This window comes from Cottoperca gobio, chromosome 12 (genome assembly GCF_900634415.1).
Source record: "Cottoperca gobio chromosome 12, fCotGob3.1, whole genome shotgun sequence".
Lineage (NCBI taxonomy): Eukaryota > Metazoa > Chordata > Actinopteri > Perciformes > Bovichtidae > Cottoperca > Cottoperca gobio.
Window position 1 is genome coordinate 6,645,933 of NC_041366.1, and position 18,230 is coordinate 6,664,162.

Consider the following 18,230-nt stretch of genomic DNA (forward strand, 5'->3'; position numbering starts at 1 on the left):
AGGCTCACTGGAGATGAGAGGAGCCTCTTCACCAAACACAGCCAGGGAGAGGCTGATCCAGACCCAGCGGACCCCTTTCCCCAAAGTCTTCCTGAACCCAGGGCTGGGAGAACTGACCGGACCCCTGCTCAAGGTCATTAAACCAGAAAAACTGTCGCTGCACAGAGCCGACAAAATAACTTTCTATACTAACTGTGTTGAAGGCATCAACAGAAAAGGCCTGTGCAGCAGACCCTCCACTGTGTGGAGCAACAGACTTGGTGGAGAAAGCGGACCGGGTCCACAGTGGAGGATTTTATATAAACCTCCCCTCAAAATGCGGACTGCCGACCTTCAGTGGAGGTTTTTACAAGGTGCTATCGCTTCCAACGCTTTTATTTCCATCATTAATCCTGCTGATTTTAACAAGTGTCCATTTTGTAATCTTCGCAAGGCTGTTTTCCATGTTTTTAGCGAGTGTAAGAGACTCATAAGTTTCTTTCTCTTATTTTAACATTGGTTTTTAGTCTCCTTGATGTAGTTTTAATATTGTTTGTTTTAGTGATAATGATGAATTACACTTTGCATAGTTTTTTTGTTTTTGTTTTTTGGGTTGGATAAAGAAAAAATATATAAAGAAATAATAATATGTTTATATATAATATATATATATATATATATATATATATTTTTTTAAACAGAAATGGATTTTCCTTGCACTTTATTTGTAAACTGTTTGTGAGTTTACATTTATTTTTGTAAATAAAGTGTTTTTGAAAGATAAAAAAAAAATCTATGTAAATTCGGAGCTCTGCCCCCGAGGTTGCTCAGTGACGTCTTCCATGGAGCTGCTTTATAGAGGCCGAAACTGAAATCACAGTTGTTTCAGAATAAACTACACTGGTCGTGTTCATCGTATAAAAGCCCATGTCATCCAATGCAACAGTATGGCTCTGTAATGCCTTTTTAATAGCTTTTGCAGAACAGTGGAGTTCTGTGCCACAGAAGCTGCATCAAGCTGTGGTTACACAAGCAGTACTTGTTAGCAGGATAAATTCATTGTTCGTTTTGGACTCTTCGGGGGATTTGTTGATAATAACAAATAAAAAAAGACAAAACAACGCCTGTTTTATCCTTTAACCGTAATCATACGGCTCTGAAAAAAACGGACAAAGTGCCACCGCCAAATTAAAAAATGACCCCCTCTGACAGAGAAATAATGACATCTTATTCAAGCACTGGGAGCTTTCAGGCCTAAGGGTGTGTGACAAAGGAAAAATGGAGGCCTGAACAATCAATACTTCACTCTGTATGAAGCAATAGGCTTTAAATACTCCTCGAGGAAAAGAGCAAACATATCAATCAAAAGCTAATCATCCACGCCCACCCTATACACAGAAACCCCAAAGCTACACGCCAGCTGTCCCATGAGATTTCTTTTTTTTCTTAATTGTATTATTATAATTATTTACAATTGAGACATGTATATTTGGTTTAAGGATGCTTTAATAACCTGTGTAAAGGTTGGAGGCTGACAGAGGGAATGCAGTATGGATTCAGCAGGGAGGATTTTGGCCTCCCTCTGTGGACGAGTTTATGAGAAGAGATCTCGCAAATGGCTGTTGACAGGTCAGGGGGCATTCATCAAGAAAACAAACCACATGAGCACTGAGACCAGAGTTAAGGCTGGAATGAATCTCATAGAAACAAATCTAATCTAAGCGCTGCCAGAGAACCCATTTATAATGTTAAGATCACAACATGAATCCACAGAGAGGAGTGCAAGGGGGAGGGAAAGAGAGAGAGAGAGAGACAGAGGCAGAAGGGTACCAATCGAATAAATTAATGTATAAAGTTTGTAGTAGGAATTTAGTCTTTTGAGGCATTAATCTGCTGCCCAACAAAGACAGTGTTTTTGAAAGGGAATCGTTTTGCTATTAAAGGTTTTTGTCAGTGAAACGCAATTCCTAGTGGTTTTTAGCCCATTTACAAAACCCAGCCTCACATCCTCTGCATCACCTTGTGTACAGACAACAGCTCTCTTGTGGGTAGAGGCTCTTTCATACTGAGGGTTGGCAGCATGCTCCGTCTTCCGCAGCAGGTTGCTTTGGCAGCCCTCTATTCATTTTCAACACAACTGAAACTTAGAAAAGGGGGAATAGAAGTCAAACATTCGACGGACCTGAGAAAAGTTTTTTAATGAATCTGCAAAGTTAAAACTGAACATTTCTGCAAAATATAGAACTGACAATGTGCAGTTATTTACCAAAGCCACAATCCTTCCATAACCGAGTAGTTTTAGTAGTCTAAACCTAACCACAAGCAGACTTGAGACACAACATCCTTTTTCCAGTGTCACTGTCAAAGGCCCAATCCCAGTGACAGACCTCTGTCCTAATATCCAAGGCCAGAGGACAGATTGATTGACAGATTAGAACAGATTGAGACAACCTCTCATTATACCCACCATTAGATAATATACTAAAATACTAAAACAATTTTAAGCCAGCAGCAACATTTAAAAAGTTTACTTGCAGAATGTCTTTTTTATAAAAGTATTTATTTTCATTCTTTACCCAAAGTGGTTCTGTCCTCATTGCTGATGCAAGCTTGATTGCTAATTGAAAGCCCTTTTGTGCAATGATGCCAGCATTGGGAATGGAGCAGGCTTCACTTGACCAATACCAATCCATCAAAAACTGCCCAGATTGGGCCAAATGCCGGTCCTTCGGGTTAGCTCTGGACATACCTAGTAATCAATATTTAGAATCTCGTGAAGGAGACGCTCAACACACTCGTACTGGGATTGGTAACCGCTTATTCAAATATACAGCAAGCTTCCACAACACACTGGACCACAAGCAGAAGGGGAAAGTCCTGGATATGATAAGAGAAAGATATTGTGGTTTAAAGAACCAAATGAACAATGTTTCATCCAGTTGATTTCAGGTAAAATTGATAAAAGACTCTCCTTGGATTAGTTGTTGCTTCAAGCAATTTGGATCAGGCCCCTTTTTCCTTCTATTCTTGTTCTCTACTGATGAAAATTGGCAATCATGTAATAATCCACTTATGAGCGTACACGCTTGCTTCACAGCAGACTCAGCTGGAGTTTTCACTTCAGAGGCCACGACTACCTCGGGCTGCTCTATCATGAGCTCTCCCAGGCCAAACGCAGAGCTCTCATTTTAGAACTTCCTTCTGTAATCCCAGATCAAAGGTCCCAGGGAAAATGGAAGGGATTCTAGGCTCTAGCAAGCACACTTTCTCAGATGGAAGAAATGAAACCCATTTTTCTTTATCTTCCTTCTGCAGGTTAGCTCACTCAGTGGACTGAAAGATGAACCTTGCAATGATGCTCATAGCAGAACACACAGAACGATGGTGCCCGGACGCCTCTCCTCTCTGTTTGATGTGTGTTTTCGATCCCCCTGTTTTCATGCTCCCTGGAGTAACAACTGATGATAAGCAAAAGAGTAGATTTCCCAAAGAATGAGGTGTCACACAGGACTCACCAGAACTTTCAATAAAGCAGACTGTTATATTGATATGCATTTAATCTTGACTAAAAAAGACAAAACAGAATTTAAAACCTTTGTTAGTGTTATGAAACTAAACCATCACTTCAGACATGTTTCACCAGTAGCTTGGTGTTGGTTTCTAGAAATAAAATAAATTATTGCTGTCACAATTTGTTTTACCATCCACCCCGTCCTGTTAACCACACAGACAAATAAAACTTGGTTTCATTTGAGACCTGTAGCAACATTAGACATGGTGCCTCTCTACAGCCGACAGTCAATGCTCATTTACTTTCATCCAGACATTTTCTTTCCATAATCAAGTAATTGATTTTGGAACCACGATGAAGAGGGTCCTCTAACTTTAACAAAGTAATACTTTTAACCCAAACCATGATGTTTCCCTAAGCTTCACATGTAGTCATTTAACCAAAAACCACAATCTTTCGCTAACAAAGTTGTAGTCACTATTGTGAAAGAAGCTTTTCAGTCAGCATATTGTATCATTAGTATTAAAGCAAAGATGAGAAAATATGTTTTTATATTCTCAGGGGTACCATGATTCTATAGTTGCCTGTTGCTTGCATGTCTGCCAATCTGGCTATCAGTAAATAAGCAAGAGACAAAAACGGAGAATAGTACTGAAAAATAGAGGAAGTGAGAAGGGAAGATCAGAGAATGAAAATCTGGCCCATGTTCAGAACCTCTGTTTCATGCTCTGGAGCCTTTGAAAATCAGAAGGGCTGACTGGCAGTCAGATCTGAAGTGATGGAGGGGAGTGCGTGCATGAGGACAAAAAGAAATGCAACAGGAAACAGCACATGGAGTCAGGCAAATCTAAGGCAAACAAACTCAATAAAACATCAGTCACTTTTTCTTATGTTTTCTTTACAGCCCCACCAAAACAGACAAATATGAAAACCGAAAGAAATATGTTGACACCACTTTGAAGTACTCCAATTTTTTTCGGTGAGACATGAACTCCAATTTCAAAATAAAAGACTCTACTCGGAAGAACATAGGTGATACAGAAGATCATGACTCTGTATGGATTGTGTGGAAATACACATTTTGATAATACCTGGCAATCTTCTCTGTTTGCGTGAATGTGTCTCCTGCGTTTGAATGTTGTAGCCTAGTTGTTTACATAATTGAGTACTCATTACAGAGGGGAGCTATTTTCTGCTTCATGTGGGCAGGATGCAAGGGCAAATTAGCACATCTTCACCACAGCAGGTGATATCACTTCCACCAGGCAGCTAACAACTTTGAGAGATGCACTGCGAACACCCCAACATTATAAACAATTTGAGGAGGATATTCTATCATATCAGAGTGCCAATTTATCTAATGAATGTGTAGACTAGTTGTTTAAGTGTTGAACATAAACCATTGATTTTTCTGACATGGTTTAGGGGTGCTGGAGAACACTAAGGTTACAATGAACTTCATCTTTACTCAGTTATCTGAGGTCATTTCAGAATATATTTTATTGGCTGATGTTGCTGAAATATAAAAAAACACCTGGTTAGGTACAAGTGGTCTCGTGGTTTAAGACGTATATCGTATAATGTGATCGCAACATCCCCAGTTTCAGGATTCTTCTGGATGTCAATGGTGCATATCATTCCCTTTTTCTCTCTCCCCATATTTCCTGTAACTTATCTACCCTCCGCTTTTAGTTGAAGACACAAATGCCGCAAAATATATTCAAATAAAGAACAACATGACAGTTTTACAGGTCCTTGTCAGTCCGGAGAATTGTGATGACTTTTGCAGTTGCAACAGATAATTATTCAGTCCTTGGACCAACCAAATAAAACGGACTATGAGGTGTATACTGACTCTACTATTTGCAACAAGTCAATTGTTCATGCCCTTTAGAACAACACATAAAAGTGTTTTAAGATGTAAAATATTGTGGTTTATGGTTAAATAAGTGCATTGTAGAGGTTAGCGGACCTTCAGTGTCATGGATTAATTAACAAGTGGGTAAGATTATGGAATAATCGTGGTCATGCATTGACTTTAGGTTGTAAAAGGATGTAAACGAACAGCGGGGGATATTTCCATCCCTCTACCCTAACCTTTTCCCTATGCAGACTGCCTTTATAATCACCTAACTTCCTCCCTTACTCCCGTCACAATTACTTTGGCCGCTAAAGGGATTGCTTGAACGTTAACATACATCCAATATAAATTCAATAGTAGTCATGAAATCTTGTCCCCAGAGGATGAATCCTACTGACTTTGGTGATCCCCTGACATCCTCTTTAGGGCAACTGTGAGGTTGACATTTTTGTTCTTTATTGAAATGTCTTCACAATTGTGTGGATTGCCATTCAATTAGGTAATGATGATACCCAAAGGATGAATGTTAATGACTAGCAAGATAAACTGTCACTTTAAAAAAGAAAAGACAAAGGAAAGCGACCATAGAGGATACGAATAGTTAAGAATAAGCAGAAACTCCACCTTAAAACCAAGATGTTGCTTCTTTTTATTATTTCATTGTGTTGTACAGCAACACATGGACTGATCCCAGCTGCTACCTTCCTAACAGTCCCTGATAATGTCCACTCAACTCTGGAATGGAAAGGCAGGTACATTGCCTAATTTCATATAATATAAATCATTGGCATGTAATTGAGGAGGTACAATTTATTGCTGAAAAAATACCCTGTCATAGTTCAATTAATTGCATTCCATTTTCAAGTGAGAGCGAGAGAGGAGAGAGCGAGAGAGAGAGAGAGAGAGAGAGAGAGAGAGAGAGAGAGAGAGAGAGAGAGATTCTTGAAGGACATTTCTCAACAATATCTGACAAATTCAATTAGGTATTAGATTGCCAATTTTGTCTAATCTGGTAGTAGAACATTTCAAACCCCCTTTTTCCCTAAACCAAATTAGATTAGATTCAATTTTGCCATTTCACAGCGCAGAGGGACTGAGGCAACAACATGCAGTCAGCATCTAACCAGAAGTGAAGAAAAAGCAGTAAGGTGCAGAGTAATGTACATATGTCCAGTGGTAATATAACTATTAAAGTGTGACAGAACATCTTTTCAACACTGTGTTGTCTCATCTTGTAGCAGAGCTGTGATTTTCGACAAGTGGGTACTCTAAATAAATATAATTTAAATGAAACAGTATGAAGTAGAATTGCACTACAGTCAGTTGAGCTACAGTTGAGAATGTTTATCTGCCGCAGTGTGTAGGAGGAAGCCAATAATGTGACAAAACATACACCCACACAAGAAAAATGCAGCATTGTTCCCACACAACACATTCAACACCATCCGACCTTCACCGCGAGAATGGGTTCAAACTTTTTCAGTAGGGCGTTCAGTGTTTTCCTGAAAAGTGCTTCTTGAGTATAAAGAATGTTTTTCCTTATGCCTGTAGTGAGTAATCCATTTAACATAGAAGACCAGACCTCTTGACATCCTCCTTCACTTGCTGTTAAATAGCTGTTAGCTGATATTCAACAACATTTCTGTTGCACGTGTAAAGACCCCGCAGCTCTAACTGTGACTACCCGCTGACTGTCAGCACATGTGGCGTTACAAGCTTTGCTGAAAAGTACTTAACATAAATAAATGTTTTTCTTTCTGCATGTGGTGAGTCCGCGAATCACTGAAGTCTACACAATTTCTCCACGTGTCTGCTGATCCAGTCGCTCAGTCCGGGTCCGCCTTCTGCAAAGGGCTTTTTTTTTTGTGTCTCATACGTTTCACAATGCTTTCTATTAATAAACACAACTTTTAAAATGTCTTATTGTATTATTGTGCCTTGTAATGAACCTTTTGTAGAGAACATGAAAATAAACATTATTTAGAAAAAAAATATTTGTTATATTTTTCTTACATCCCAATTGCTTCAATTTTTTTTGAGAAAAAAAAAAAAAGGTTTAAACATTTTCCTCTTCCAAGTCTCAGAAAACTATTCGCACAAACATACACACACCACAGTTCTGTCAAGAGCATTGACGTCACTGAGCAAATAGAGACTTCAATATAGTTTGACTTGGTAAGGCTATTCTTAGGGATGCTCCCTGCTGTGGCAATATAGCACATCAGCATGAAATACATAGCAACATGCAGGGAGTGCATGGGTGTCGAAAATAAACACCCTTCAAGGTGCACACAGAGCGTAACCACAGCAGGAGGTGGCTGGGGTGGAGCAGGCTTTTAACTACAAGAGCAGCACCAGAGGTAGGAAAACATCAATGTTCACTGGGGATTCATCTGACAATGTATTCAAAATCACTTAGAAAATAGAATACATTTTAAGATCAATCAATTAAATGTTTTCACTGCTAAGCATTACATGAGACTAAATTCATCCTAAGGTATGTTTAAACAAAAACTATAACTCCAATTCATTTGGAAATTAATAAAATCACCACCACCATTTAATCACCACATTTGCAGACAAAATGTCAGCTGATGTGTCACTTCCATTACAGCAGAGCATAATGTAAATAAACAAGGTTATGAGTTTGAGTCTGTGTAGATTTTTATTCACAGGGCATCACATTTGTTATACCACCCGTTGTTTATCATTTCCACAACTTAAAAATAATGTTACATTGTCACTTGACACACAATCAGATTTTAGAATTTGTGTTACGGCTGTTTGTCACCCCATCCCTGTGTCTACCGAAGCCTACCACCGAAGCCTATCAAAGTTTAATAAAAGTTTGCATGATATGGGGATTTCATTTTTGATAACTTTAGAAACTAGAAAAAGTAAAACAATTATAATTTTTTCCTACAGAGGGGGAGCTCAGCTAAGAGGACAAATGGGCTGTTACTCAGGCAATTTTAGCCCGGCCTTGTACACGTCCTTGCCCAAAGGCGTGTAATCATGGGACAAGTTATAATCTGGCTTTTTACCCAAAATGCATAGTGTAGGTGATAGGGAAAGATCAACTTCTTAAATCTATGTCATCATAGCATGCACTTCTAACCACAAAGATTGCACATCAGGACAGTACCATAGTACATGAATTAATGAACCACCACTACCACAATTATTCCAATACGAATCAGAGGTATTTACATTCATCTTTGCTAGTCTGACAGGAGTCACATAAGCTTTACATGGTATGTTATATTGAATGATTTTGTACACATTTCCATATATGTAGGGGAGAGAGAGATACAATGAGCCAATATTTACTTGTGTTATCCTCCAGGCAAGGAAAAAACGAGACGGAAGTACAAGTTTTTTCTGACATTTCTATTGTCAGCTCAGCATTTCTTCGGCGTAAGGCCATGGAACTGGTCAGCCTGCTTTTTGATGTACTTGATTATTGTCACTTTATGCTAATTTATACTTTTACTCCACTACACATCAGTGGGATTATTGTACTTGTTACTGCACTTCAGCTACTTTAGTTATTTTACAGATTATTAATACAAAATATAAATGAACTAATGAATTATGATGTATAAATATAGTTTAAACTACGCAGCAGTAGGCCGGTATAAAGTCATTTAAATCTGCCCCACCTTTACCAGCTGCAACATTAAAGTGATGAACACATTAAAGCATCACTCATTATAATTCAGTAATATATATATATATATATATATATATATCACTCATTATAATTCAGTAATATATATATATATATCACTCATTATAATTCAGTAATATATATATATATATATATATATATATATATATATATATATATATGATTCTGAAATGATCAATTTTGAATATGACGATTTTGAATACAGGACTATATTTGTAGTATTGCTACTTAAGTACAATATTTGAATACTTCTTCCACCACTGGTGTTGAGCCCCGGTTAGTTGTTTTCTTGTGGGGTCTTGGCATGAAAGATTTTCTAGTATTTGTGACATATGATTAACATCAGTTGTGTAATACTACATAAAATACACATTTTTAGACCTGGATAAACTTGCTTTGACATATCAGTCAGTATATCTGACATTCTGAGAATGTACTTTGACAAGCAAAACACATTTTATGTGTAAATAATTACTTAGTTCTTCTCCCATGTCTTCCTCTCATCAAAGCCAGATAATTCTGGGTTTATTTTTGTTCCAAAGGAATTGAGTGAAGAGGGAATGCATGTCTTTGAACCAACTGTCAGGAAATTTAAGAGGAATAGAAGAGATTACGTACAGTATTTAAGCCTGGGTAATATGCTCAATTTCAGAATTTCATAGAGATAGTGGTAATGGTATCCATCTAATAATGTTGTCCTTCACTGCACGGAACACAACAGGACCATTCAGACTAAATATTTTGGTTACAGGGGATATTGATTCCCAGATATCTCATTCCATTTATTCATTCCCTCCAAACGGGAGACTTGCTGAATCCTTTCATCGGCAACCAAACAGAGGAACATGTGCACTGCCTCAGTTGTAATTTTGACGGCTAATATTTGTTTTCAATCTGGGTTTGAGTTAAAAAAATAAATAAAAGCCCGACCAACCTGTGGTCTGCAGTGTTTTTGCATTTTTATTATCGGCTCAACTGACTTGGAATCTCGGCTGAGCTGGTACTAAAAAAGTACCAGGTACTATCCGCAGTGGAAAACCAAAAAAGAGCTAGCCGAGTCGAGTAGTGCCGAACAATGCAGTGGACACGCGCCAAAAAGGAAAGCAATGCGGCTAACAGATTTAAGTTAACTGATTTATAGTCTTTAGTCTGAGTATTGGGGGCTTAATTTTGAGTTCAAGTTTGGGAAAGTGTGTATCAGAGTGGGTGCGAGATCTTTATCGATCCCCTCATATGACTGTCTGTACTTGCTCACATTGCAAGAACGCAAAGTTTCCCTTCAAGTCTAGGTAACTTCTCTCTAATGTATTTACATATTTAAAGTTACTAATTACAATAAAACATACTATATATTATTCACTTTTTTTATACTTAAATAGTAATGCTACTAAGGCCTGAAATAATCACAATTACAAATGTTTGTTGGATTAGGCGTCTGTATACAAGATCATTTATTGGACTTTGATCATTATAATGTGCCGTTGAAGAAGTCCTACCTGTACAAAGCATTTGCTTTAGCCAAATTCACTGACGTACCGTGTAATTACGAAGCTAAGACTGCTGACTTTATATAAAGTGATGAGAAATGAGCTTGTGATGAAGACCTTGCCTGGAGCAGCGTTGTGGATTTATGTCCTCTCCTATAAGTGAAACACTCCTCCGCGTACAGTTAGACAAGGTGGTTGAGCGAACAGAGGGGAAGAGAAAAGAAAGACATAGAAGAGGGGAGGGAGAGAAGGACTAACATGCTCGATGTTAATAAGCAGTTGTCACAGCAGATAGTAAAGCCTTATATCAACTATGCTGAGGCTTTGGGAGATCTGCCAACAGGCCTGAATAAAGCTGTAGTCCACTGGGGCTCTTTGAGGTCTCAGGGCCACAAAACTAAACTTCTCTGCTGCTGTCCTTTACAGCAAACACTTTATCTCTACTGACACCATGTCCACTAAAACTATCATCAATCTTTGATTTCCAATGACAGGCACATATACCCGGACAGTAGGTACATTTCTCTTCTGCTTTATGCCCATTTTTAATTTGCATTGTAAAAGTGACTGACAATTGCAAATTAAAAAGGCTTGGTACTCCGCTTTACAGTCTTCTCTGCATATTCTTTTCCACTTTTCCACTTTGAAACTCTTACACTAAGTTTAGACACACATATGCCACAGGAAGTCCTTGGGGCTATATTGGCAATCTACTACAAGCTCTGTTACATTGTAGGTACAGTATTGGTTGTATACTGTATTTGTACAATGTAATTCTACTACTGCTGCTCGTATCTACTCTGCTCTCGACTTGAGGTGGAGAATGTGCCATATTAATGAAGAAAATGGCTGATGAATAATGACAATCGAATTACAGACATACACACAGACATTTTAGTTAGATTACATTTTCTCATTTTAATCTACATGAACATTTGTAACTAACATATTCATTGTTCTATATATGAATAGGTAAAACAAAGTCATACCTGCATTTACAAAGGCAACACGTTAAATATATTGTTTGATTACTTAAAACTCGGTTATGAATGGGTGAAGAAGTGGACCCAAATGCAGAACGCCAGATGAGGTTTTAACAAAAGGAGAGCTTTATTTAACAAAGCTAATCAAATACAAAACAAAGTAACAAGTAAAACAAACACAAAACAAAAACCAGGGAAGACACGAGGGAAGACACTAGGGAAGCACGAGGGAAACACGAGGGAAGGCGATGTTTCTTCACAAGCTAGGGTATTTTTATTTAAAGGTGCAAGTTGTATTTAGAAAAATTGCTATGTTTGCAACTATCTAGCAGTTCCTAAGAACTTAGGAGGGACTTTACACATTAACTAAGAAATATACCTGGTGCAATACAGTCAATCCTTTACAAAAAAAATCAAATGCAAACTTTGGTGGGAGGCAGCAATTGAATGCCATTAAATATCTGGTACTTGATAAAACATTTAATATGTCTTTGTATGATTTGTGGTTTATTTGCTACAGTGGATTGATTTGTACTATGCTAACTTTTTGGAAATGTGCACACATCTGGATGTAAATATCACTAGTAGCTGACGTTTTATTGTCAATTGTGTGAATACGCACAAACTACTGTCCATTCTTCACACTTCAATATCCTGCTTCTGTTATATTGTTAACACATTATTACTACCTGAGGCTGAGGTGTTTGGAGTAGACTGCCTTTAATAATTGTCTATTATTTATGCATGTAGGGACATTTGATTGTGCTATCTGTTGTGATGGAGCCCTTCCCTGCTCCACGGACATATGGGAATATCTCATTGATCATCAGGGAGTTATCAGTGTTTGTATTAATATCTTGGCACAATAAACACCACCCTCCAGTTACACAGGTATTCCCACTTGCTTCAGTGACATTCTGGAGACTGTCAACCCCAGCTTGCTCTCTGTGAAAAGTTCGCTCTTCTCTGTCGGAACAAAAATAAAAAGGAACACTTTTTTAAAGTATTAACCCTCCCTTGATCTCACCTTCTTAGTAGCTACAGAGTTGTTCCCTTTGCTACTCGAGACAGAAAGTGGTATAAGAAGGTTTCCTTGAGGACACTTTTTGTGACAAAAAAAGATTTCTAGCAATGATAGACCGAAAACTAACCTTCAGTGATGATTTTCTTTTGAATTCATGTTCTGGGTAGTGCTTAGTTTTATTACCGCTTAAAGAGAAGCTTTTTATATAAAGCTATAATGCTATTTCAAATCAACGATTGAGGAATTTGGTTGGTATCTTAGGAAAGGTCCTCTACTGATCCATCGGAGTGGTGCTGTGATTTATCTCTTGAACAAAAATTGTATGTCATCCGTACGTCTGTCTGTCAGTGTGGATAAAGGTTAACATTCATTGTCCATTGTAGCTCTTATTACATAAGACTTGCCCTTTGGAGCACGGCAACTAATCAAAATGACACATGAATGTGAAGGGAAAAACTCACACAGTGTCTAAATGTGTCAATATTTCCCTTTTTTTATATATATGTAAATAAAAAATGTTGACAGTCAACATTTCACCAATATTTACAGAATGCATGCTGCATTAAATTGCAGTCAATGAGATCTGGCAGTTTATTGTTGTCCTCTGTAGGGCAGCGGTCCCCAACCTTTTATATGCCACAGACCGGTTTCATGTAAGACAATATGTTCGCGGACCGGGGGGTGGAATAAATATGACGAAATAAAATGATACGGCCGGCATAAAAACAAATATAAAGTGCATAAAAAAATCACCATTACTCTGAATTAGTGGGAGCCCTGAGCTTGTGTCTCTGCAACGGGCCAGTCCAATATAGGGGTATCAATTCTTCACCAATAGTAAAAGGTTTCTTTGCCTTAGCGACACGATTACACCAAGTATGACGCTCTCAGTGCACTCGCATGTGTTGATGTGGTGACCATCAGTAATTGTTTATGTCCTTCTTGTTCATGTTTTTTTCTTTAAAACAACTCCAAGGGCTTGTCTTTTAATGCCGGGTGCCGGCGTTATGAAGGCTTTGTTGCCTCATTTGCGAGCCTGTACATTATGCAGAGCGGCGTATGTAGTGATAAACACGTATTGAGGTGTTTATGGCTACAGGTGGACTCCTGATGTTGTCTTTTAAATGTCTCCTCATTGGGTCTTTTCCCTTTTCCAAAAAAGCTCTTAAAGACGTTTGTTTTCCACTCATTGTTGCTTGTGGGCTTATTTTTTTTAAAGTAAAGTATCACGTGACAGACGAGCGTCTTGACAAGAGACACAGACGCTACCGGTCCGCGGACCGGTGTTTGGGGACCATTGCTGTAGGGGACCTGACACAGAGGCCTTTATTTTAAACACCATGCATGCAGTTAGTTTGAGTCCTATCATTCTGTGAAAAGCACATACTGAGCTTTCTAATGACAACTGAACACATCTTCTGTCTTTTCAAACAGTGGGAATTGGAGCAAACATGTTTTATGGCAGTAAGGGAGTTAAGTGATCACAATTTATAAAGATATATTGTTTCTGTTCTTCATAAGGATGTTGCTTTTTGTATCTATGAAAGTCTTAACTATATTGTATTAAGAATTTTGAAGTGTGTGTTAATTTTACCCCTTTTAAAATACACATTTTAACCCATGTTCTTTGTGCAGGGGACATTGAGACTGGCTTCTTCTCATTTTCAACCATTTTTCCAGACTTTAGGAAACGGAAGCAGTGAGTGAGGCAGAAAATGTGTTGTAAAAATATATATATATAAATCAATAATAAATAGTGAGGAAACATTTTTTGTGACCCAATCACTTTAGTATGTAAAATAAATAGGATATGCAACCTTGACTTCTAACCAGACAGGTTTTTTTCACCTGCAAACATTTAACCAGGCTTATGAGATGAGGACACTCAGGCCCACATACTGCACATGTGCACGATATACAGACAAGTGGTTTAGTATTTATTGAAGTCTAAATATTTTGGCTTATTTTTACTGAAGCCAAGACAAGTTGGAATTGAGCTGTTTGGTTGTTTTAGCAAATACAGCAGGAGTTATTCAGTGTGCTTAGCGTTAATTATTTTTTTCCCCACCTGACCAGTCAGATCTGCATCTTCTGAGGGATCTACAGCTTTTATATGAATAACAAAGGAGACAGTTTGGGCTTGTGTTTGTGAATGTATTTTTATTAACAATATATGCATCCGTACTAAGTGCTTTTATATCGTAATGTGACTCTTGTCAAAAGTTCAAAATTGTGGACGGACTGATTTATATGCCTTTACTCTCCACTGCATCTTTTCACTACACACATAGAGGAACGCACACACACTTGCTCAAATCCAGTCCCTGCCTGGACCTCCTCCCCGGTTAACTGGGCTTGTAAATCATCTGCACAACATCAATGGAGAAAGATTTGTCACCTCCAACGCCCGCCTGACTCAGCATCTCTTTAACTGTCCTCGAGGAACAAGGCATGTCCAGGCACGCGGGGCCGAGGGGTCAAGGGGTGAATTTAAAAGAGAATGATCAAACTACCAATTGTGCTGCTTGCCAGACGTGATGTTATCTGAAGAGAGGTGAGTCGTTATCTCATGGCTCAGAGAAACATTTTTTTTCAAATAGAAATACCCATATTTGTTTTTAAAAATGTTGTTTTATTTGTCCACAAAACACAAACAAAGGCACTGCTCTAAGTGGACACTGAACACCACATAATAAACAAGGACCTTTCAGGGCTCAGAAAATATGCATATGAATTTTTTTTCCAACATAATTATTCATAAAAAACAAGTGATTAAATGATGTGTTTGCACTGCAAATGGTGTTTTGATAATACTTTTTACCAAAATGATTTCTTGGTATACAGCAGGGGTATTCAACTAAAATTCTAAGAGGTCCAGTTAGAGAAAAATTCCGCGAGCAAAGGTTCGGAACATCATAATGTTTCACTTGCGTTATGAATTAGTGTGATATATATTGAAGTAGCCTAGTAGCTGTATCAACGTCTGCACGTCATCAACAGCTGACTGTCAAATCTAATAAAGAAAGTACCATTTAAAAAACATTTAGACAATATTTATTGTCACTTAACATTGAACTATACAGATATATATAATACTGTAGATATGTATAATGTTCTTCTCGGGCTGGCATTTAAAAATAAAATTGAGAAAAAAAATAAAATAGCTTTTGAAAAACTGTGCATCTTAAAATAAAGTGCTTAATCTTAGAAAAATAATATATAAAGTGTAGCAGCAGCAGCTTGAGTTTCCCTTTTTCTTTAACTGTTTCACATCTTGATTTAACAGTTGTTAAGGCTATTCTTAGGGATGCTCCCTGCTGTGGCAATATAGCACATCAGCATGAAATACATAGCAACATGCAGGGAGTGCATGGGTGTCGAAAATAAACACCCTTCAAGGTGCACACAGAGCGTAACCACAGCAGGAGGTGGCTGGGGTGGAGCAGGCTTTTAACTACAAGAGCAGCACCAGAGGTAGGAAAACATCAATGTTCACTGGGGATTCATCTGACAATGTATTCAAAATCACTTAGAAAATAGAATACATTTTAAGATCAATCAATTAAATGTTTTCACTGCTAAGCATTACATGAGACTAAATTCATCCTAAGGTATGTTTAAACAAAAACTATAACTCCAATTCATTTGGAAATTAATAAATCACCACCACCATTTAATCACCACATTTGCAGACAAAATGTCAGCTGATGTGTCACTTCCATTACAGCAGAGCATAATGTAAATAAACAAGGTTATGAGTTTGAGTCTGTGTAGATTTTATTCACAGGGCATCACATTTGTTATACCACCCGTTGTTTATCATTTCCCAACTTAAAAATAATGTTACATTGTCACTTACACACAATCAGATTTTAGAATTTGTGTTACGCTGTTTGTCACCCCATCCCTGTGTCTACCGAAGCCACCACCGAAGCCTATCAAAGTTAATAAAAGTTTGCATGATATGGGGATTTCATTTTTGATAACTTAGAAACTAGAAAAGTAAAACAATTATAATTTTTTCCTACAGAGGGGAGCTCAGCTAAGAGGACAAATGGGCTGTTACTCAGGCAATTTTAGCCCGGCCTTGTACACGTCCTTGCCCAAAGGCGTGTAATCATGGGACAAGTTATATATCTGGCTTTTTACCCAAAATGCATAGTGTAGGTGATAGGGAAAGATCAACTTCTTAAATCTATGTCATCATAGCATGCACTTCTAACCACAAAGATTGCACATCAGGACAGTACCATAGTACATGAATTAATGAACCACCACTACCACAATTATTCCAATACGAATCAGAGGTATTACATTCATCTTTGCTAGTCTGACAGGAGTCACATAAGCTTTACATGGTATGTTATATTGAATGATTTTGTACACATTTCCATATATGTAGGGGAGAGAGAGATACAATGAGCCAATATTTACTTGTGTTATCCTCCAGGCAAGGAAAAAACGAGACGGAAGTACAAGTTTTTTCTGACATTTCTATTGTCAGCTCAGCATTTCTTCGGCGTAAGGCCATGGAACTGGTCAGCCTGCTTTTTGATGTACTTGATTATTGTCACTTTATGCTAATTTATACTTTTACTCCACTACACATCAGTGGGATTTTGTACTTGTTACTGCACTTCAGCTACTTTAGTTATTTTACAGATTATTAATACAAAATATAAATGAACTAATGAATTATGATGTATAAATTAGTTTAAACTACGCAGCAGTAGGCCGGTATAAAGTCATTTAAATCTGCCCCACCTTTACCAGCTGCAACATTAAAGTGATGAACACATTAAGCATCACTCATTATAATTAGTAATATATATATATATATATATATATATCACTCATTATAATTCAGTAATATATATATATATATCACTCATTAAATTCAGTAATAATATTATATATATATATATATAATATATATATATATATATATGATTCTGAAATGATCAATTTGAATATGACGATTTTGAATACAGGACTATATTTGTAGTATTGCTACTTAAGTACAATATTTGAATACTTCTTCCACCACTGGTGTTGAGCCCGCGTTAGTTGTTTTCTTGTGGGGTCTGGCATGAAAGATTTTCTAGTATTTGTGACATATGATTAACATCAGTTGTGTAATACTACATAAAATACACATTTTAGACCTGGATAAACTTGCTTTGACATATCAGTCAGTATATCTGACATTCTGAGAATGTACTTTGACAAGCAAAACACATTTTATGTGTAAATAATTACTTAGTTCTTCTCCCATGTTCTTCCTCTCATCAAAGCCAGATAATTCTGGGTTTATTTTTGTTCCAAAGGAATTGAGTGAAGAGGGAATGCATGTCTTTGAACCAACTGTCAGGAAATTTAAGAGGAATAGAAGAGATTACGTACAGTATTTAAGCCTGGGTAATATGCTCAATTTCAGAATTTCATAGAGATAGGTGGTAATGGTATCCATCTAATAATGTTGTCCTTCACTGCACGGAACACAACAGGACCATTCAGACTAAATATTTTGGTTACAGGGGATATTGATTCCCAGATATCTCATTCCATTATTCATTCCCTCCAAACGGGAGACTTGCTGAATCCTTTCATCGGCAACCAAACAGAGGAACATGTGCACTGCCTCAGTTGTAATTTTGACGGCTAATATTTGTTTTCAATCTGGGTTTGAGTTAA